This window comes from Leptinotarsa decemlineata, unplaced genomic scaffold (assembly GCF_025532065.1).
Source record: "Leptinotarsa decemlineata unplaced genomic scaffold, Ldec_3_MD MMD2_tig00026361_RagTag_RagTag, whole genome shotgun sequence".
Lineage (NCBI taxonomy): Eukaryota > Metazoa > Arthropoda > Insecta > Coleoptera > Chrysomelidae > Leptinotarsa > Leptinotarsa decemlineata.
The window spans coordinates 5,105,989-5,129,683 of record NW_027412704.1 but is presented as its reverse complement, the minus strand read 5'-3'; the positions used below and the strand labels follow the sequence as shown (position 1 = coordinate 5,129,683).

The 23,695-nt window shown below is 34.7% G+C and overlaps 1 protein-coding gene across 19 annotated transcripts in view; it reads right to left on the bottom strand.

Moving 5' to 3' along the window:
* The window catches only part of pHCl-1 (pH-sensitive chloride channel 1), a 212,294-nt gene that overhangs the window by 157,714 nt on the left and 30,885 nt on the right, over positions 1-23,695 (bottom strand). The window contains exon 2 of one of the 19 annotated variants that reach the window (XM_074184953.1): positions 3,479-3,518. The exons of the other annotated variants lie outside the window; for them this stretch is intronic. The gene's annotated coding sequence lies outside the window, so the exon portion shown is untranslated. The remainder of the gene's footprint in view (positions 1-3,478; positions 3,519-23,695) is intronic. 19 annotated transcript variants of the gene reach the window in all.

The following is a 23,695-nucleotide window of genomic DNA, read 5'->3' as shown; positions in this document are numbered from 1 at the left end:
GTACGTTAATATAAAAGCGGGCAACTACCATCTATAATTTTACCCCAAAAATACAGTAACTGGAAAAATATGTCAATTGCACCAAGTGATTGATAGCTTCAAGAATAGAATTATGTAACCTATAAAGAAATCTGCAAAACTAACACAACCGTCAACGACGTCTGCCTTCTCGCGTTTGACCACGTTCGGGTCGAGTTCTTGGCGATAGCGCTTCATTGCTTAGACCGCCTCTCTACCCCGGCGCATAGTCCCCGTCGTCTTACAGTAGACGCGATGCATAATGGCTTATTGCGTTGCGTCAAGATAGCCTTATCGTGGTAACTTTTAAACAATTCGTCCAACTTTCCTAGTGTGAAAGACAACGTTTGTATATATTAAATCCTTGAAACGACAATTGTATGAAATTTTATAAGAATTTGAGCATACATTTTATTAGAAATCCTACGAGCATACATTTTATTGGAAATTGATAATTTGAGCAAACCGATACCACCATGTTTTATCTTATTTTGTCGCATGAATAGCTCAACACATCGTTTACATAACTGATTACTCTCCACATTTCTCACATTCCTTGGACAACAATAAATAAAATACATGCCAGTTTGGATTCATTCCAAACTAATTCATCTATCAATAATCCAGGAATAATACACATTAGCGCTAAACAAATGTAAAAGTCGCACGTTTCATGTAACTCACATTATTGATTTGCCACCGAGAAGAGATGTGAAAAATGCAGGTATTTTTCTTTCTCACATAGTGTTACACAGCTATTCCTCGAAAGTTTCCGTTTTTACCTGAAGGGTGTACTTTTGAATATATGAAGCTTAGAAGTTTCACCTTCTAAAAAATTCTAGAACAGTTCAGAACATTCTAGAGTAGTCGAAAACATTCCATATATATCGGGTTTCGCTCCGTGTTCTGTGTTTATGATCCTCACAATGATTATGTCCATAACGTTTCGGCAAAGTCTCGTCTGTCATCTTCTGGTGATGTCTGGAGTTTAGAACTAGACTGCTTTCCTTGACCTCTGTTCCCTGTTTCTTAATTTATAAGAATGGCTGGTGCAATTTACCTGAGTTGCCCCCACTGCCTGCGTTGGCCCAATTACTTATGCTCTCCCGTCTGCCTTTGTCATTGTACCTGAATTTTCTCGTGCTGAGTTTTGCTTTTGGACTTGTGCAAATAGGATGGATCTCCCTGTTGTAGTTAATCATTGCTCGTCATCCCTCTTGTTTATACTACTAGGTCATTTTTCAATTTCGATAGCCCCTCTTTTTCGAGAGTGGAAGTTCCCATTGCCTGCTAGTGTTTTGTGTTCTCGAAATTGTGGTTGTGTCCTGTCACCAATAAGCGTTGGAAACGAGAAGACGTGATGACTTTTCCCCTCCCTTGTGTTCATTTTTGCGTATGTTGATTCGCCGATTGGTCTGGCCGATGTGAGTCTCTTCACAGTATTGACAAGGTACTTCGTGAACTACCTGGAACTCACTTGGAACTCCAGTTCTATCTGATTCTTTGGATTACGGATCATGAACCTGTTGCTTTGTTGTGTTAGCGGGGCATTCTGCTGATTTTATCTTTGGTTCCTTCAATACATGGTAGTACATATATATGACCGGTGTTTCCCGGGTTCTCTATTGTTTCTGTGTGATTTTGGAAGCCACTTTTATAATTTTTTCTGAGTAGTCATCAATTCGTAGAGTTGTTTCAGTGGTGTTCAACTCTTGTTGTCTATATTCGTTGCTGTCAGCCTCTTCGAAAGTGTGTCTGTGGTTCTTCTGTTTGACGTTTTGGCTTCTGCTCTGAAGACATTCTCAAATACCAATTAACAGTGGAGTTACAAGACTTGATGACAAGGTCGTAATCTACCAGACTCCCCAAGTTTCGTCATTGGCTTTGTTCTAACTGTTTTCAATTACTGGAACTGCTATCACTGCGGGATCTGCTATTCTTGCAGAGGCTTTTCGGATCACGTCTTAAATAGGTGTAACTTTGATCCTTATATAAATATGCTCAAGTTATGGTATGTTACTTCCGTAAGAAGTCAGGTAGATTGTGCATTTTAATTTGGTCTCCATCATATCAAAATTCCGTTCAGCGATTAGAATCTGTTCAGCGTGAGTGCTTTAAATTCATGTTTTTCAATAGCAATGGATTCTATCCAGCTAGTGGCACAGACCAGAATATTTTATCAAACACATTCAACTTAGAAGCCCTAGTAGATAGAAGAAAATGCACCATGTTCATGTTTTTGGTTAAATTTTCGAATAACAAAATTGATTGTAGTGACTTATTGAGTCTGTTAAGTGACTATTCGGCTAAGATTTCTGCCTCGTTGTGACAAGCTGGTATTATTTTAAGATTCAAGAGTAGAGATGCCATCATTCCACTCCACTAATCAGAGCAACCATCTTGACACAGTGGTCTAGATATAGTCTGCGGAGTTCGAAGAGAAAATCTGTTTTTTCTCCTCTTTCTGGACGATATTCGTCTCGCCAGGAGCTGAAAACTCCACGACAAATATCGTCTTGCTCTGGTGGTCGAGAAGGACTACATCAGGCTTTTTAGCTTGCATGAGCCTGAGGGTGGGGAACGAATAGTTCCAATAAATTCGGCACTTCTCGTTCCCCACAACGGATTCAATATCTCCCGGAGCGTAGAGCAACACCGGTTTCTCGTCAATACCGTGAGAGTACAATAGATGGTAATATAGCACTCTTAGGGCCGTGTTATGTCGATAGATATAGGCCGAGACCGCATATGCTGAATTGCTGGCGCTTTGATAAGCCAAGGTCTTCAATGTTATTGAAGAAGACCCCATGCATTGGCTTATCCTTGTGTTTCCGCAGAACTGAAGTGATCTCTGCGGCTTTTATATGAGCTTTTTGCTGAACGGGTTCCAACTCCATGCACCATATGAATATTTTGAATGGGTTTTTCTGTGAGGCACAAAGTTGCAAAGTGGTTGAAACATATCATCTGAAAACTTCATTTTCATAGATAAAAGTTAACCTGTACGATTTCGATTTCCGAAATAAATTTTCAGTAAGGAGATGCTGATTCAATTCCACCATAGTTTTCCACACTGTATATGTTGTCTTAGCCTTGATGATCGTTAAAGTGTAAGCAGGCAACATCTAATATCGTCTTCACTTTTTTAACCCCCAACATAGATATCGAAGTTCTTTTCTCCATGATAACATTAACCGTTTTTCCAAGTTTCTTTCGCCCAATGAGCAACGTCGTTATTCGCTTGTTCCCTTCGACCTTATTCTCTAACGGCTCTATGAATTCATCTCAACAATAATGTTCTCGCCGAATATTCATCAAGCCCTGCTGAGAATATCATGAAGGACAGCACACGTATTTTGACTTGCAAATTGACGTGGAAAAAATAATTCAAAATTGTCATGATCCGTATAATTGTTATGTGCGAAACGTGTGAACCTTGAAATTGAATTCTTGAACTCACCCAGTTTTTGAAGAACGTTGAAACTGATTGAAGAACCCACCTGAAAAAAAAAAGAGTTGATATACAGGGGGGATGTGAAAAGTTCATCTTTCATCCTAACTTTTGAACGGGGAAAGATATCAAAGTCGGACAAACATTATGTGAAAAGGTATAATTTTCAGCAGTTTTTGAAAAGAGGGACACGTGTTGCCTAACTCGTCTCCAAGAAGGCGCTACCAACTTTCATACCTTGTTTCCAAAAATAATATACGTGTCAAACGAGGCATCACAAATACTAAAAATAATACGTTTCTATTCAAATTTTGTACGACCTTGATATATCGTTGTTGAAAGTTAAGCGGGAGAGTATTTATGTCCGCACTGTATAATAAGTTGGCCACCCCCAAAGTATTCATTTCTACAAGGACTAACAAGGTCTTACCTTTTCCTCACACGAGTCAGACGATAGTTAGTGAAAATCAATGGTTCAGCCTGGGGCTTGAACCAGCAACCAATGATTTGAGTGAGTAAACAAAGCACCCACGTGACCGGCTATCGTTCGACCTATTGGTACCATCCGATCTATTGGTACTAATAAAAAAAATTGGAGGAAATCTGTGGTGAATTGTCAACAAATTTGACAAATTATACCTCTGCATTCCCAGACTGTCGGAAGACAGTTTGGGTCGCCTCGGTTTGGAAAATGATGAAACAGCAGACCACTTACTTTGTAGGGATCGAAGCAGGGTTTTAAGAGTTCGGCAGGACCGTACTCATACCATCTGACCTGAAAGACCACTCACCATACAAACTTATCGGCTTCGTTAAGAAGCTGGGTTTATTTGGTGGAGTGTGAATGTATGTGAGCCACAATAAACCCTTGCGGGTTGCGGTGGATGATCTAATAGACCCATTCACTTTGGACCTAACCCCGTGAGTCATTTGCATCTTAATAATGAAGCAAAAAACATTTCAAAACATTTGTCATAACGTTAAATTTCATCATAAACAACAATATATAAAGTAACTTATTTTCGAAAAAATATAAAATAATGATAAATGGGCTTTATTCATTGACATACATTGTTTATGAAGAAGAGGTAGACACAAAAATCAATGAAAGAGCGAAGTTCAGCTGAGGCTGTTTTACAAATTAACCTAGGGGATAGCATGTATTATATAGAAATATAAAAATAATTCCCTAGTATATCGGTAAGTAAGTAGTTCATGAATCTTCATGAAACTAAGAAAAAAATAAAGGTTATAAATTGCAAAGAAAATATTAAGGATATATTTAGCTTAAATAAGGGCTTTTCATGATGAGCGTTAATTAGCCGTTTCTGGCAAACTATTCAACGGATCAACCTGAAAATTCCACAGTATGCATAAGTCAATATGACCTACACGCCTAAAATATTTTAGACGAAGCGGCGTTGTCGCTTCTACTATAAAGTAGCCGCTTCTTTGATTTTTCAAATGGAACACCCCGTATATAATATCATATTATGATTTATTATCACTTTGTCAACAAATTCATATACTATTTCCCTATACCTATCTATTACCGTTCAGAAGATATAAATTAATTTCGATATTTTTTTTACCAAACATGAACTTTTATAAATGCTGATAATCTTGAACTCTCTTGCACTATCAAATTTGAAATGGAGTGGAGTGAAACTATGAGGATCTTCACTCCGAGTCATATTTTCATTTGCCTCATATGGAACACCCTGTATATTTCAACATTTTTGAGCTCTACATCCAATTTTAGATTAACTTTGTTCAGATAATACTATTTCTATATTGAACCGTTTTCGAGATAAACTGTTTCAAACGGAAATTGGCATGGTTTCCTTGTTCATCACTCATTTTTGTAAAACAGATTTCGTTTGATGTTTCTCAATCAGTCACAGATAATACAATGAAAAGATAATCATTTAAATACCCTCAACCATCGAATGAAACTTCTCTTCAAACAATAGTTTTATTAACGCTGAAACACGAACTGAAAATAATAAACTCATAAATAATTCAGTTAATTTATTCGTCAGTGTATTTCAGAATATCTTCAAACACATCTCCACCTCTACTTAAACAAACATGTAATCTCTTCAAAAGATTGTCATGTGTAGCGCTTCTGATCAAGTCTGGAGTCAAACTATTGAAAGCAGTTGTAACTCTCGATTTCATATCTTCCATTGTTGCTATTGGAGTAGAGTAAACCATATTTTTAATGAAACCCCACACGAAATAATCTAATGGATTGCCATCTGGTGTTCTAGGAGGCCAACGAAAAGGTCCATTATTACCAATCCATCTGTCTTCGAAGATTTCGGTTGAAGCTTCGTTGACTGAATGAGAATTATGGGGTGGAGCACCATACATTTGGTACCATACACGTTCTCTTCCTGGTCTATCATTTAAAATCATTTGAATTCCATTCCTCAGTAAATCTTCATATTTTGATGCATTCAAATTATCATCATAAAACTCGATATAAAAAATTAACTCATTCTTTATGGCACAAAATACATTGAATAGCCATCTTTCTTGAAAACCCCTTTGGCGGACAACATGGGGATTTTCTGGCGCCCAATAATGACTGTTGTGTCGATTGAAAACTCCATTTTTTGTGAACTTGGCCTCATCTGTCCATATGATATTGTCAAGGAAATGTTCATCCTCTTGAGTCTTGACAAGTAACCATTCAAAGAATTCCAATCTATAAGGTAAATCAGTCTCTTTCAAATGTTGGACACAGTAGAACTTATAGGGATGCCATTTATGCTTATTAAGAATTCGACAAATTGTCACATAGGGTATACCTATCTCCCTTTCAGCCTCGTGCAGAGAAGCATTTGAAAATGCATGAAAGTATCCCAAAACTGTTATACCATTGTCATCATCATCCACTTTAGTCTTCTTACGCATGATTTTTGGACGGAAGGTTTCATTCAACCTACAGTTTTTTAGTAGTCGATTCATCACATTATTATTCGACTTCGGAAGTTGTGGATATCTTTCATGAAATACTCGGCATATTCTACTTGCAATTCTATTGCACTCACCATAAATTATTAATAAATTCAAGAAATCTTCATTACTGTAACCTAATCTTGACATTATTCTATTATAATTGGTAGCTATCACAATCAGTCAAAACCACCAACGAAAGTCTGACGTTAAATAATTGGTTTATTTATTTTTCCAAAGCACATTATTGAAAAATATTAAGGTGTACTGTTGTACGTTAGAGACCAATACCTCAATGTATACAAATTGTAACTTTTTCTAAGGTAGGTACATACCAATTTCGAATAGACTGATCTGAGACAGTTAAAAAACTGGATCAAAAAGAAATATTACTAAGTATAAAAAAAAATGTTGAATATCCAAAATAAGTGATGAATTCAAAAAAACGAGCAAGAAAATCACGTCAGTTTCTGTTTGAATCAGTTTATCTCGAAAACGGTTCAAAATAGAAATAGTATTATCAGGACAAAGTTAATCTAAAATTGGATGTAGAGCTCAAAAATGTTGAAATATACAGGGTGTTCCATTTGAAAAAATTGAGTTCCACTCATTTTTTCATGAGATCAAAGTATCTGCATTTTTTGAAGACCCTGTGTGAGGCAAATGGAAATGTGACTCGGAGTGAAGATCCTCATAGTATCACTCCACTCCATTTCAAATTTTATCGTTTTAGTGCAAAAGAGTTCAAGATTATCAGCATTTATAAAAGTTCATGTTTGGTAAAAAAATATCGAAATTAATTTATATCTTCTCAACGGTAATAGATAGGTAAAGGAAAATAGTATATGAATTTGTTGACAAAGTGATAATGAATCATAATATGATATTATATACGGGGTGTTCTATTTGAAAAATCAAAGAAGCCGCTACTTTATAGTAGAAGCGGCAACGTCGCTTCGTCTAAAATATTTTAGGCGTGTAGGTCATATTGATTTATGTATATTGTGGAATTTTCAGGTTGATCCGTTAAATAGTTTGTCAGAAACGGCTAATTAACGCTCATCATGAAAAGCCCATAGCAAAACATACACAAAAGTAAGACGAAGGGAAAACCATATAAGCAAGGCATAACATGAATACATTATATATCCAGAAGACTTCAGATATTTTCCCAACTTTTTCTGGAGTAGTGTCTAAATTCACTGGGCAGAGCGTTATATTGTGTGATATCCTGTTGGGATATTTTGTGATCCCAGCAGGACATTCGACTGTGTGGATCATAATATTTTGATAAAGAGGCTATACCATTATGGTGTAAAAGATAATGCACTTACATGGATTACAAGCTTTTTACAAAATCGCAAACAGTGTGTATGTTTGAGAAATGAACAATGCAATGAATTGAGGGTTACACATTCTACATTAGCTTATATCAACGTAGGTGTTCCACAGGGTTCTATTTTGGGCCCTGTGTTATTTCTACTATATATTAATAATATTGAAAAACTATGTGCAAATGTTCATGTTACAATATATGCAGATGATATCACTGTACTTGTGTCAGATCATTCCGCTGAAATGCTCGGAACACGTTGTAATGAGCTGATCCGATCATTGGCTACATGTTGATATAACAGCTCATTATTCTTCAATGTGGATAAGACACAATATCTTAGGTTCGACAACCGTCAAAAAATTTGTACAAAACTCGATCTCACTGTAAATGATAAACCAGTGCCCAAAGCTGCCACCCATGTCAAGTTTTCAGGAATGTGCATTGATGAACATCTCGATTGGAAAGTACATTGTTCGAGTCTGATATCAGCGCTTCATTCGCAGTGCTATCTTCTGAAAAATTTGAGAACGGTACTTACACATTCTCAATTGCTGATGGTATATTACGGGCAAGTGGAGAGTCGTATGCGCTATGGTGTTTGTTTCTGGGGATGGTCAACCACGTCTCAGGAAGTTTTCATTGCACCAAAAAAAATCATCAGGTGCATCATGAATGTGCCTAGTACCGAGAGCTGTAAAAGTTTTTCCAGCAAATATGAAATCTTAACACTTCCATCGTTATATATTTTTGAATTATGTCTCAATATTTTCAAGAATAGAGACAGTTTTGTGAAGAATTCTGATATACATCAAGTAAATACTCGTTCTCAAAATCACTTCCAAATACCAATTTTTAAAATAGAGTACATGTCTGCTCTCCTGCTAATAATGGCTAACGGGCATTCAATAAATTACCAAATGAATTGAGAAACTGTTCTTCGTTATTGACTTTCGAAAAGCAACTCAAAAAGTTACTCGTTACAAGATGTTTCTATTCAACAGATGAATTCTTTTCAGAAGATATCTCATAATAATATTGTCTCTAAAGTTTCTGTTATATTCTACATTGTTATATGTTTTTATATATATACGGCTAGTCTTTGTGTTCCAAAGTTCTGAATGTGATATTATAGGTGGAACTGCCAGGTTTTAGCAATCGGTAACCAATCTGACTCCTCGAACTTGGGACATATATGGTCGAAATTTCTCACACCATAAGAAAGACGAATGCAATTGTTTTGTATTTTTTGTATCACGGTAGCTTTTTCGTAACTTTTTGAATAAGAAGTTTGTGAATATCAAATCGTAAGGTATAGTTTATGAAATTACCATGGAACTTCATCAAGTAACGGCCGAATCAATCAGAAAAATAACTTATTTGTATAAAATATTGAAATCCGAAAAGAAGATATGTACTAACACAAGCATTCTAAATCTTATTCATATTAATATTTATATGAAAATTCGAGCTATTGTTAATGTTGAAGAGATACAATGTGCTTGGTATATATGAATGAACAAGAAGTTAAAGTTTTCGTTTCACATTGATTGTTTTCATCTTACGATTTTTGAATGCTCTTAGCAATTTCAATTTTGTTTGTTAGTGAAATGTCTATATTTCCTTCAGCGATATTGGTAGACTTCCAACCACCCTGTCACTTCAAATGTGTGTAGTTTCCACCATTATCAGCAGATAATGTCGCTGAAGTTCGACGAATGCTTTGGCATGTGTAGAAAATTTTCGAGAATCAACAAAGGTACTCAGGAATTTCTTCAAAATGATTTTCAATTGTTGGTTGTGCAATGAAGTCCCTATTCAAGAGGGTTTCCCAAATACGTTTTCCGTGCAAAATTCTCACTCATGTTTTCCATTAAATCTGCCTAATGATAATACTAAACTCTAGCCAAACTTTGAACTCAAGCAATTAAAGTTGACTGGAGAGATATTACCCTGGATGATGCAAGTTGTTCAAATGAAAAATTAGCATAAGTTCTACGAGAAACATACAAATTTAATCAGTTTTAGTATTCTCCTGCGTTAATTCGTTGAAGATATGATATTATGAGCATGTATGAAATGCAGACGAGGCTCAGTGTAAAATGAATTGCCCCGATAGAAGTGGAGATATAAATCCTTTGTTCTTTTGTAACTTGTTATGTGTTCACAAAAAAACAAAACTTTGGTGAATATCCTGAACACTTCATTGGAAGAGGTTCCCTTTCAGTAAGAAAAATACTCGTGTTGAAAATTACAAGACACTGAACTACAGTCCAATTAGAGGTTCAGTGAATATACACAAAACCACTCGTATATAATTTTTACCAGGGCCGCAATGAGAAGAAAAATTTATGGAAAGGAATTTTCAATGTACTTTAACTAAATATTTCAGAAATATGGTTTGCAAAACCTTAATACCAACGGAAATCGAAAATGAAGGTGACAAAATACATACAGTTAGTTTCAAAAAGTTTGCACCATATGGGAAACTATTTTATTATCCATTTGTCAAACAATTTTATTCCTGATAAAAATTGTTCGAGTAAATTACCCTTATTTTCGACATTATTGAAAAAGTTTGTTTAAAAAAGTTGTTCAATTTTCGAAATTCAGATTTGAAATCACCGCCACCTACATATCAAAATAAAAAAACTCAATTTTTTTAATGGTTCTAGCCTCATAAAGAGTACTTGTATCTCATATATAACTTAGGCTCATATTAGGGGAAACTGGGGCAAGATGAAATAGCGAAGACAAAACTCGTTATACAAGAAAAATTAAACTCTTTAATAACATTCTTCAACAAAAGAGGTAACCATTATACATTTCTCTCTTATAATTAAACGTTGTAGCATGCAAAATCACAGAACTTTTTTTGGCAAATAATGAAAAAATAAACTCGGCAAATTTCCCGTTTTGTCCCATAACTGGGGTAAGATGGGAAACGCTGTGGGGCAAAACGAGTACGCTTTTCAATCGGGTAGACAGCGTCCACAAATGTGTGGCTCTTCATCTTCCTCATCAACTCCGGCACATGAATTATGCGCCCAACTGTGGCACACGCCGCAGATGATCCAACCTTCGGTTGAATCTGAGTATGAGTACCCACAATAGATGCAAGCACAGTCATCATCCTCTTCTTGGGATGAACTATCTTCCGATTCAGTTTCTTTTTTGCACCTTTCGGTTTGACGCTTTTTCTGCAGGTTTTCCTTGTCAGTTGTCTTTTTAATTTTCTTTGCAGTCTTTTTTCCAGGTTTCTTCATTTGTTTTTTTTCCTTTTTCAGTCACTTGATTATCAGTACATAGAAAATGTTATTTTAATCACAAGGGCAGGGCAAAACGGGAAAGTATCCCATTATGCCCCGATCATCTTGCCCCGATCCACACGTAGATAAAAAAGATGACGCAATTCTAACCTCAAACTTTACCGGCGAAAAAATCTGGTTTGAATTTAATGTTTTGGACTACGATAATGAGCTCGGGATTGAAATAATACATCAACACAGGTACTTACATGTCTGTACATCAGTTTTCGAATCAAATATCGCGTAAAAACACTTGCAATATCACTTTTTTCTCTCTGCAACGCAAAAACGAGTTCTAACCTGTTCGCTCTGCTTGGACACACTAGCGGAGAGTGAAGTTCGTGCAAATGGCGCTGTCGTCGCTCCGAACACGATTACTATTCACGCACACAAGCTTACTTCCTGTGCTGCCCCGAACTTCATCTTGCCCCGATCTCCCCTACTATAATGAATATTTCAATGCTACTAGTTTTTTAGTGCAAATTCGATATTTCACTCTGTATTTATGTCCATAATAACTATCAGTATGATTTAGTGACATAAAACAATTGACCTAATTCATTAATGATAACAATTAAGTAATACAAATCTGTAAGTAGTAGTATTACTTTTTATGAGGCTAGAAACATAAATAATTGCGTTTTTCTTGTTTTCTTACGTATGTGGCTGTGATTTTTGATCTGAATATTGTTTTCAAATTCAAACAATTTATTTTAAATTAACTTTTTCAATAATGTCGAAAATAAAGGTAGTTTGAACTTGATTAAAATGTCTATTTTTTGTTCTCTCCTGTGTGTTAAGTGTCAACATTACACTCGTGCGAAGCCGGGACAGGTCGCTAGTCTGATTGTATAAAATAATTAATGAAAATTCAAATGTTTTTGTCAGGACTTTCTAGTATGTTTATGAAAGTTGTGAATACCACAGGTGTAGTATATTTTCTTTGAACAGTTTTAACATATGTTTATGGTTTTAGTCGTTTCCTTGGATGAAAATTGATAATGTACTCTTTGGAAATGAACACAAAAATATTCTTTTACCGAACCCACGCGTTTATCAAAAAAGAAAGGAACATGCGTTGATAATTTGATAACTAACATAAAAGATAATGTTGTAGTTGAAATCCGTGACTTTTGTTTATCAGATCACTCAGGCATTCTAGCTACTGTAAACTACTGTAAGCATAATAAAATGAACCCAAACATGAAAACAACAAGATATATTTCCAAACTCCAATTGGTGAATTTCAAAAAAATGCTATCAAATCACGATTGGACGTATTTATACACAATTGAAGAAGCAAATGTTTTATTCTCTGATTCCTTTCAGGTTTTCCTGAGGGAATATTACAATTATTTTCCAGAAAAAACGATCAAGTGTAACCAAAAAAAGCACCTAAATTGGTTCAACGAAAATCTGAAAGAAATGAGAAACTTACTAGATGCTATAAATATTGTAAAAAAATGCCATCCATCACAAGAAATATCTGGTATTTACAAGAGAATGAAATCAAACTATAAAAAAGAAATAGATGAAGCAAAACGCAATGCAAATAAAGAATTTATTTATCCAAAGCAATCTGGACACTGATAAAGTCTCAAGTAGACAAATCTGAAAGGAATGATTACAGCATTTCAGCTGACAATTTCAATCAATTTTTTGTTAATGTCGGAAAGAATATTCTAAACTTACTTCATTACACCCATCACTGAGGATGAAATTAAGAGCATTGTGAGAAACTTGAAAAATTCCAACAGTAGGCATATTTATGATATAAATATTACAGTACTTAAAAATATAGGTGATGAACTGGCACCTTCATTATGCTACATTTTCAATAAGTGTCTGGAACAAAGAATATTCCCAGATGAACTGAAGATTGCCAAAGTGGTTCCCATTCCCAAAACCAATAATAAAACTGATGTGAATATGTTCAGACCAATTTCAGTACTACCAGTCTTTTCGAAAATCTTGGAACAACTGCTTAAAAACAGAGTCGTTTCTTATTTCGAGGGTAAACAACTATTTGCTAAAGAGCAGTACGGTTACCGTACAAATAAATCAACGACGAAAGCACTGATATCCATTCTTGAAAAAATCACAACGTCAATAGACGATAATAAACTTTTTTTCTGCTACAATGCTTGACTTATCTGAAGCATTCGATTGTGTAACACATGATTATCTCCTGAATAAATTAGATATTTATGGAATCAGAGCTCTTTTCCTCTTATTTGAGTCGGAGACAGCAAAGAGTTGTTTTACCCTCGGGCTAAAAATCAGAATTATTGCCTTTAGATATCGGAATTCCTCAAGGGTCTGTCCTAGGACCAATATTTTTCATTGTTTTTATAAACGATCTACCAAAATACCTGAACGCAGATGCAGCTATTTTATATGCGGATGACACGACCATTCTGAATGTAGCCCAAGAGGTCGAGGAATTAACTGTAAAAAAATCTGAAACAGTAGCGAGAGCCACCAATTGGTTTACAGCAAACAATTTCAAACTGAATACTGAAAAAACAAACGAGTTACTATACGGAAAATCTGATCAACAAAATAGCGTGAAATTATTAGGCATCCATATTGACACTAACTTGAATTGGAAAAAACATATTGAGCAATTGGCAGCAACATTGAATAAAGTAGTTTATCAAATCAGAAAACTTACAGAATTCACCACTTTTGACACGACACTAACATACTACTACAGTAACTTCTATTCGGTCTTTTCTTACGGCCTTTTAATTTGGGGTAACTCTTCAGATAGTGAGAGAATATTCAAATTGCAGAAAAAAGTCATACGAATAATAGCTCAAGCTGGTTTCAAGGACCACTGCAGACCATTATTTGAAAAATTAAATATATTAACTCTACCATCAGTTTTTATATTACAATGCGTGATGTACATTAAAGAAAATGAGAATTCACTATCTCAAAATTCATCATATCACTACTACAACACCAGAAATAAAAATTTATTGAGTATTCCCTACCATAGAATGAAAAGAACTCAGCAGCCAACAAATTATACTGTTCTGAAACTTTTCAATAAATTACCAAACGGACTAAAAAATGCTCCGATAAAAAGATTTAAAGCTGCAGTTATGTATACTGTATAATGCTTTCTACAATCTCGACGAATTTTTTGACTTCTCTTTTGATGAAATACAACCATAATCCACAGAAATTGTTAATAATTTTGTTGAAAGTTTCTCAGATACTGTAAATGTCATGTACTGTTTGTCACTAAACTATATGTCGTTTACTTTTTCTATGTTTTACACTGAATCTACGTTCTATACATATACTTATACCTCTGTTATGACAACCTTAAATGTACTTTATACATACTTGGGTTAATAAATTATGATTATGATTATGATTATGATTATGATTATGATAATAAATAGCATTTTAAACCCCTATGGTATATTTATATTGAGCAAAAATCATTTTTATACTGCTGTCATTCTAGTTCATCGACATATCACTATCAGTCACATCCATTGAGAATTTTCCAAGTTGTTGCTTTATGATATTGCTCAATTTCCACTTTTCCTGCTCCACTTTTTGCTGCACGAGATGGAAGCCATTGCATTATGGAAGATTTCATTCACGTCAGCAAATTTGAATTATGTATTATGCTCCACAACAAAATTTTTTGTATCAGCCCAAATTAACTCAATGGGACTAAGTTCTCAGTGATATGATGGTAGCTTTAGCCATTTCTTCAATAATACGTGATTCATATTTTTTTCAGTGCTCGATAACTATTGCTGAAAGTTCTACTTTTGGTTATTTTTTCTTCAAATTAGATACTTTTAGAACCTAGCAGGTCCTGAATATCAGATTTCCTAATTCTATAGTTTGAAAAGATTTTCCATCCATTATAAAGTCAAATTTGCAATAACGCCATGTATAAAAAAAAACTCATTTTTTCGTTATCGTGAGGACTGTATCTAATACTTCACGAGGTTTGCCTTTTTTGCAAATTTCCGTGCACTCAACGTTTTTGATGTGCGTGACCAGATGGATCGATCGATAAATGTGTAGAAACAGACCTGTCGCAACCAAACAACAATATTCTCTCTCTCTCTTTGAGTGAGTATAAAGCTACGACGTAGAAAAAAAGGTGAAAACCGAGAATCGATATCAAAATCGGGACGAGTTCAAGACCACCTGAATATAGGTTGAGGTTGCGTACGACGAAAGGGGTATTACAAAAAGGGTTATAACTGACGATTTGATGTAATGGTATAACTCAAATATTTATAATATTAGTTGTGTCAGCCAAGGCGTATTTTGTCGAATCGTCAAGAACAACCTCTGCTTTTATGATTTTACCTTCAAAAATGTTGTTTGTTCGTATTATTTGAAATCATAAACCTTTAAAGGTGGTGACAAAATTAATCATACTGTTCAAACAATTTCTATGATATTAACATACATAATCAACTCTGCATGACTATATTTTTTTATAATAAATATAGGTAGACATAGAGTTTTCTGTATTCATTCAATAGTTATATTGTAAAAATTCGCTATGTAGGTTGAGGAATATGTATTTATTTTTTGTTTCAGGGCATCAATGAATTTTTGAATTCGTATATATATATATATATATATATATATATATATATATATATATATATATATATATATATATATATATATAGCGTATTCAGAAAATACTTTATTGTAATGAAATTTTCTATGTTTTGACTACTTTTATTTGTTACTAAAGTTACTGCAGTTCCGTCCTATAAGGACATTTTCAAACTTATACCTTAAAGTTCAATGTATAAGTTTGAAATTGTCCTCATGGAACGAAACTCATATTTTAACTTCATTTATCAATCACATGTTATCGTTTCAAAACTATGTAACACTATTATTGATTCTCTGCATGCGGTACTTTGATTGGCTTTCTAATAAGGGGAAGTACCTAGATCTCTGACCGGGGATTTCCCGCGATAGCAGATTAACTCCAAGTAATATTGCCAGACTAATTGAAAATCAATGATCAGAAACGACAAAGATGAGAATTTTCCAATTGATTGATTTTATAATATAATATAGTTCATCAAAAAAAATATATTCACGAATTTTTCATTCCTATGCCGCAGTTCGCGAAGAGTGGAATATCTTTAATTTGTGAATTTTCTTATTTCGATATTGTATGGTAACGACATACAATATCGAAGTTAATTCAAAATCACTTATAGGATTGTCTCCTTTCATGGCTGATGTATTATTGAGCAGATTTGAAATTGAAGCAAGGGAAGAGTTGGGTTACTTTACACAAACCTGGATCCGATACGTGAATGATGTATTTGCCATTTTCGATACGAATAGGAGTAAGGAGGATTTGGTATTTTGCCTCAACAACAGATTTGTAACAGTTTGTAAAAGCCAAATGGAATAAATTCATTATTTTGGTTACGGTACATATTTAAACAAAATCCCTAAACAAGTCAAATTTGAATTATAATTTGACATACTTCAATGCTACCCCAACCTCCAACCCCCGTCGAATGACAGGTACAACCCCCAATTTTTCAAATGGGAAGTATAGGCTTGTGATGATATATAGGCTTGTCATTCTCTAATCAGGAATGTTATCGCTTTCAAGTTCATTGCAACAATTGAGATAAAATAAATTAAAATCATGTAATTACCGAAATTCGATAAAATACACTCAAAACTTATGGGAGTATACTCAAAACTTATTTCATGCTGAGGTATCGATAATAAGACAGTAAGCAAAAACCATAGCAATGTTCTTTTCAGATGGTATCCTTCAAATAACTGTAAATAATTTCCGTGGCAACGTTAGTTCAAAACGCCTTGTCAACTTGTTCAGTTTGTTGTCAGTATTTTAATTAAAGTTCATAGTTCGTTAGCTTCAAGTCTGACAAATGGTTAGATTAACGAAAATACATGAAATAACCGTTTTACAAATGATTTGTTACGGAGATAAAACCCGAACACAACAGGAAGTAGCTCGCATATTTCATGAGAAATTTCCTAATTCACCGCCCATATCTCAAAAAACAATAAGCAAAATAGAGAAGCAGTTTCGCGAGCTTTGTCACGTGGGGTAGATAAAAACAGCAGCTGCCAATGCAATGAGTGTGAATTTGAGAGAAACCCACATACATAGAGTATAAAAGCATCCACTACATTCAATGTTAGCCATACATCGATAGTAAACATATTGACAAAAAATAAACTGCATCCCTATAAAATGATATCTACTCAGGAGCTCATGGAAGCCATTTTGATAAAAGAACATTTTTGATAACATTTTTGAATAGAGGATGAAGAGACCTTTCAAATGATATATCACAAACCTTTACTTCTCTTTAAAAAAATTGGGGGTTGTACCTGTCATTCGAAGGGGGTTGAAAGTAGGGGTGGCATTTTTACGTTGAAGAATGTCAAATTATAATTAACATTTGACGTGTTTCTGGATTTCTCAAAAGATGTACAGTAACCGAAATAATGAATTTATTCGTGTTTCGATCACCAAGTGATCGTCTTCAGGAGCAAGATTATAAAAACAGTAATATTCATTATTACACCGAAGGTCCCAAGCAGTGCATCACAAGGTTGAATTTATGTTGACTCAGGTAGTCCGCCTCTCTTGTTGATGTGTTGCTATTGGCCGAAGTGTTACTACCTGTTAATGACGTATCTATTCCTGCCGTACCTGTTAGCGAGTTGTTAGTGGTTGAGGTATAAATACTGTCGCCTCTTAGAGCCGTAACATTGCATTGCGCTGTTGCTACTTCAGCAACTTTGAGTATGGGATTCCAAATCCGGTTAGGCGTTACTGCCTACTCTTTTCTGTTGTAGTTCTGTATGTTTATGGATTTCTGTGGTATCCATGATCGGGGCAAGTAGTTTCACATCTTCAAACAGTATCGTGTGATCTCTTTCACTGAGCGCGAGTTCCGTCACTGGGGTCTATTTGACCCCATCTATAGTTTCTCCTATGTTCATTCAGCCTTGTACTCATGGATCTTTTGGTGGTGCTGATATAAACTTTTCTGCAGGTGCATGGTATACGATATACCCCCACAGCTGAAAGTGGATCTATTTTGACTGTTACGAAATGAGCTGCAAAGATTGTGATATAAAATATGTTGGTTAAACCAAACGAACTTTATTAGATCTCAACACGGAACATGTTTCGCATGTTCGGTTTCGTAGAGCGGAGAAATCTACTGTCGCTGAACATATCATAGAGAACGTACACAGAATAAGTGAGAAATGTTTAAAATTGTTGAGCGGTACATGACAACCGGTTTCTGGATGCCTTCTGAAGCTTGGTAATCGAAAAGTGTGGAGAGAGCTCTATGAATAGCGATAAAGGTACTATTTAGAGCGAAAAAACCGATAAATATTGGGGAAAAAATGTAAAGGATAGTTACTAATATAGAGGTAGTTAAGCATAGAAACAATAACAGGTAGTCGTTAGGTGATACTAACCGGTAGTAGTTAGGTACTACTAACAGGTAGTAGTTAGGCCACTAGCATATAAAAAACACTAACATAGTAGTAAAATTCAATTACAATAATCTCCTGAGGATGCTAACTTGGTTAGCGAAACACGCGTCGAGATACCGTAATTACGTTTCGGTTAAGCAGCTGTCGTATCCCTACGAACGACAACCCTCAGAAGTAGAAACTTGTGCGAGCTAAGGATTAACGAGGTCTTACGTTTTAACGTGTGATTCCCGACAATAAATTCATTTCATATCAAAGGTTCAACTACGAACTATCTAGTAAAGAAAACCTATTCAGCCTAAGCATTATTTTCAATTTTATTCTACAAACACCGTACAGTTTCTTCCAACTAGCTAGTCAATGTATGGTATTTAAGATAATTGTTTTATTTTCCCTGTTTCTTTTCGAAGAATTTTCTTTCTCATTATTGTTCGAAACTTGGGAGGTATTCATCAAGCAAAAAAGTGGAGATTCGAGTTGATATATTGCAGTCTCGAATCGTAAAAAGCTAAACTCAGCACAACATGGGGTCGATATCAAACCCCGAAATTAATTGGAGTTGTTAGTTGCACCGTGAACGGGTTTCTGTGGTAGTTTTTCAGCTGAAGTAGGATTTTTTTTTTCATTTTTAGAATTTAGGAATTTCCCGACTACTATAGGGTTTGCTTTCATCTCAGCGATTGCAGAAAAAATACCGGTAACTTCAATTATATGAAGTTTGTTCAAGGGCTATAATATTTGATTGAAAATTTCCTTTCGACCCGTGATTCAAATAATCATGAATGGGTCAACTGTTTCATTATATTATCGAAAAATTAAACGATTCGAATCGCATGGTTTGAAATGAAATTGAAGACTATTGTAACGAAAAAAATCACATACTTTTCTTTGTTTTTTCTTGTTTTTTTTTCTTCTTCCTTTATTGCTTCGTCTTTCATTCTGCTTCGAACTCTCTTCGAGTGTCTGATTTCTCATCCCTTTTTTTCGTCTTCTCTCAAAATCGGCACAATTCAGGAAGTTATTTTGATATCTTCATTTTGACGTTACTTCTCCAAAGATTATGTTACTTACTGCAGAATAATATTATCGATGCTGCATAAAAATTTTCATCATATTGGTTTTATTGATCTGTTTTTTTTATTCCCCATATTGTTTACTGGAAGAAAGTTATTAAGGGTGTGAAATTTTTGAATTGACACCCTGTAAATACAACAGTAATAGTTACCTCACTCAATTGGTTGATGGAAAGTGAGATAACAGGTAGATTTTGGAAAACAAAACGATTACAATCTGATTTTTTGGACAGCGGGTAAATTTTGAATATGAGTAATTATATTGTCATTATGAAGAAAGGTTCAATTTTGGGTGGTTAACCTCTTGTTGGTCATTCAAAAGGGAATTTGAATATTCTTGTCGTTGTTGATTTCCTGGAAATCAATGCTCTTATTGGACTGAGAGCATTGATTTCCAGAAAATCATCAGGGGCAAACATTCAAATTTCTTATTGAACGATCAACAAGAGGTTAACCACTCACCATTGTTGAATCTTTTTTCATAATGCCATATTCAAAATTTACCAGGTGTCTAAGAACTGAAATTGTGATTTTGTTGTTTTTCAAATTCCACCTGTTATCTCATTCACCATTAACCAATAAAGTAAGGTGACTATTACTGTTTTATATAAGAATTGCAGTCCGGCTACCAATGAAGCTACGGTGTTAGTGAAACACATCTAGAATTTTCAAAAAATTGTGAAATATAATCACCACCATGAATATTGTTGATAATTTTCATCAAGTAACAGGTCAAACCATTCTTATCCAAAACAATTTCTGACACCTATTGAATACTCTGTGTTATTACTCGTCTGTATACCATAAATTTCATTAAATATTTTCCCGACAGGCTAACAAAAGAAAAACGCAATCTATTTTGAGCACGACAATAAAAACATTTTACTATTACGTGGAAGTCGTTCTACCATTAGTTGATTATAGAGGATCTTCCAGACGACTGTTTGGTTGGGCGAAATAGTTCTGCAAATAGACTCGGCGAACAAGCATTTCAGTTTGTTTGTTCCAATCCAGAATTCAGAGTTTACGACTGGAGGGTAATAACATTACTCGTTTGTTGATTGCAAGTGAATGATGTGGTCAGAATCTTGGGAAATCGAGTCAATAATATTATTTTAAGCTTCAATTTGAGTACCTTCAGCTAGAAATAAAGATTTTTGAAAAAATCTCATACTCAAGCAACCCAAAATTTTTCAGGTTATACTATTACGTCAATGGTATATAAAACCTGGCGAAACTTCAATAATACAAGTGAAGCTAATGACCAAAGCAGTCGATGCTACACCAAAAAAAGTGAAGCTAGTATAGTTCAAGTAAACAGCTTCCCTTTAATAATAGTCAGGTAGCTAATTAATTTTTTTGTCACAATAAGGATTTGAAGCTCCATAACTCCTATAACTCCTTTATAACTACTAGGTTGAGTAGTTTGAGTAGAGCCTTGATGATGTCGAAAGCGCTCGCATATAATTAAATAGGAGTTATAAAGCTTGAAATCAATTTTGTAACAAATATCGAATATTTCTATATATATATATATATATATATATATATATATATATATATATATATATATATATATATATATATATATATATATATATATGTGTGTGTGTGTGTGTTGTTTTTCCGGGTGTTCATCCGTTGTGTACTATTCGATAGTCGACGTTTCGCCATCATCCCAGATGGCATTATCAAGACGAGTTACTGTTTCGCTTCGAGAGGTGTAACTGATGTTAGGTTCTTCTTGTGGTGTTTTTATATGGTTTCGCTTGCGTAAGTTGTATGGATTTGTTACCTGTTTTTCCACCTGAGGGTTGTTGATGGCTTTTGGCAGTTCTCCTACCTGTTTTTCTACCTGAGGGTTGTTAATGGCTTCTGGCGGTTCTCCTACCTGCGATGGTTCATTATCAATTTGTGGTTGTCTTTGGGGGTTGTTTTTAATTATTGTTTTCCAAATCCTTGGGATGCTTGATGAGTCATCTCTTTTGTTGATGAGGTCTTGCCTTTCGATTTCGATAGCTTCCCTGATTTGTCGAATTCTTGGGTTTTGCACCTGTGCTATCTGTTTTGTGGACTCAAAATTAATCTTGTGACCTGTTTGTAGATGGTGTTGAAAGAGGGCGGAGGAGGTTTGTTTTGTTCTTATAGTTTTTGTGCTCCTGGGTTCTGGCAGATATACGTCTGTTGGTTATATATATATATATATATATATATATATATATATATATATATATATATATATATATATATATATTCGTATAATTTCCTGGACCCGGATGTCACACAGGTAGCTGTAGCTGCCTCCGTGGTGATTTTGATAGTTTTCTTGTGAACACGAGATCTATCAACTGAAACCACAAATGTGCGGTTGACTCCTGTTGGTGGCTCCGTGCATTTGTATTTCTATCTTTTGGTAACCAAGTGTTGCCCATCCTTACACTTGGCTGCACCATACTGATGATGGGCCAAAAGCCCGAAACACGTGTCTATGGTTTGCCACTTTCATGAGTGCTATGTCCGATATTAACTTCTGGTTCTATATCAAGACACTCAATAACTTTCATATTCGTATATATATATATATATATATATATATATATATATATATATATATATATATATATATATATATATATATGAAATCTGAAGTTTTCACGGATAGGAATATGCTGAACTGGTTTTTCCGGGTATTTGATCCGTGTATGTGATATTATCTCTAATTTCACCGACGTTTCGACAAAATCTCATTTGTCATTATCAAGGTGTGCTGTTACGTGTTCAGAAGTTTGTTGACCTTGCTCAACTCACTTCTTACTATAATGGTAAAATGGTATTCGTTACGTGTTCAGAGATAGAGTAGTCCATAAACCCTCTACTACCTACTATTTAAATGTTGTTGAGTTTTACCTGAGTTCTTCTTCTTCTTAGTTGACCTCATCTCCCCGTTAAGGTATCGAATATGAAATCTGAAGTTTTCACGGATAGGAATATGCTGAACTGGTTTTTCTGGGTATTTGATCCATGTATGTGATATTATCTCTAATTTCACCGACGTTTCGACAAAATCTCATTTGTCATTATCAAGGTGTGCTGTTACGTGTTCAGAAGTTTGTTGACCTTGCTCAACTCACTTCTTACTATAATGGTAAAATGGTATTTGTTACGTGTTCAGAGATAGAGTAGTCCATAAACCCTCTACTACCTACTATTTAAATGTTTTTGAGTTTTACCTGAGTTCTTCTTCTTCTTAGTTGACTTCATCTCCCCGTTACTATTGACTGAAAAATGCCAAGAAGTCTTTCAACAATTGCATGGTTGGTACTCTGCTAATCATTTATTCCTCAATATTGAGAAAACAAATTCTATGAGGTTCCATCTTCGTCAAAAAAGATGTGAGGATATTGAGTTTGGATTCGATAACACACATATTTCCACCGTTCTCCTTCCTAAGCTTTCATTTAGATCAACATTCAAACTGGGAGAATCACTGTCGCATTCTAATATCTAAAATGAACTCAATATCATACCAATTCAGAACTATTAGGGAAGTTCTGCATATGAATCAACTCATTTCTTTATATTACGCCAAAATCGATATTCGATTGCGGTATGGTATCTCTTTCTGGGGTCTATCCCCATGTTCCAAATATGTTTTTTTTTGGCACAGAAACGAGTCTCACGTACTCTTGTCAACACATCAAGTCGAACTAGCTGTAAGCAATTTTTTCAAAAATATAAGATTTTAACACTGGTGTCTATTTTGATTTTCGAACTATCAATATAGTCTTTTCAGCAGAGAGATACCTTACTCCAATCCAGAACCAAACATCACTTCGAAACTCGCCAAAAAAATGATTTACCCGTACCATTTAATAGACTCAATGTATCTTTGAAATCACCCCTGTCTATAGCACCCAGAATTTTCAATAAGTTACCAGTTGAAATAAGAAATATAAATTTTTTAAATATTTTCAAAAAACGTCTGCGGGACTATTTATTTGGGAAATGTTTGTGTAGTATTGAAGAATAT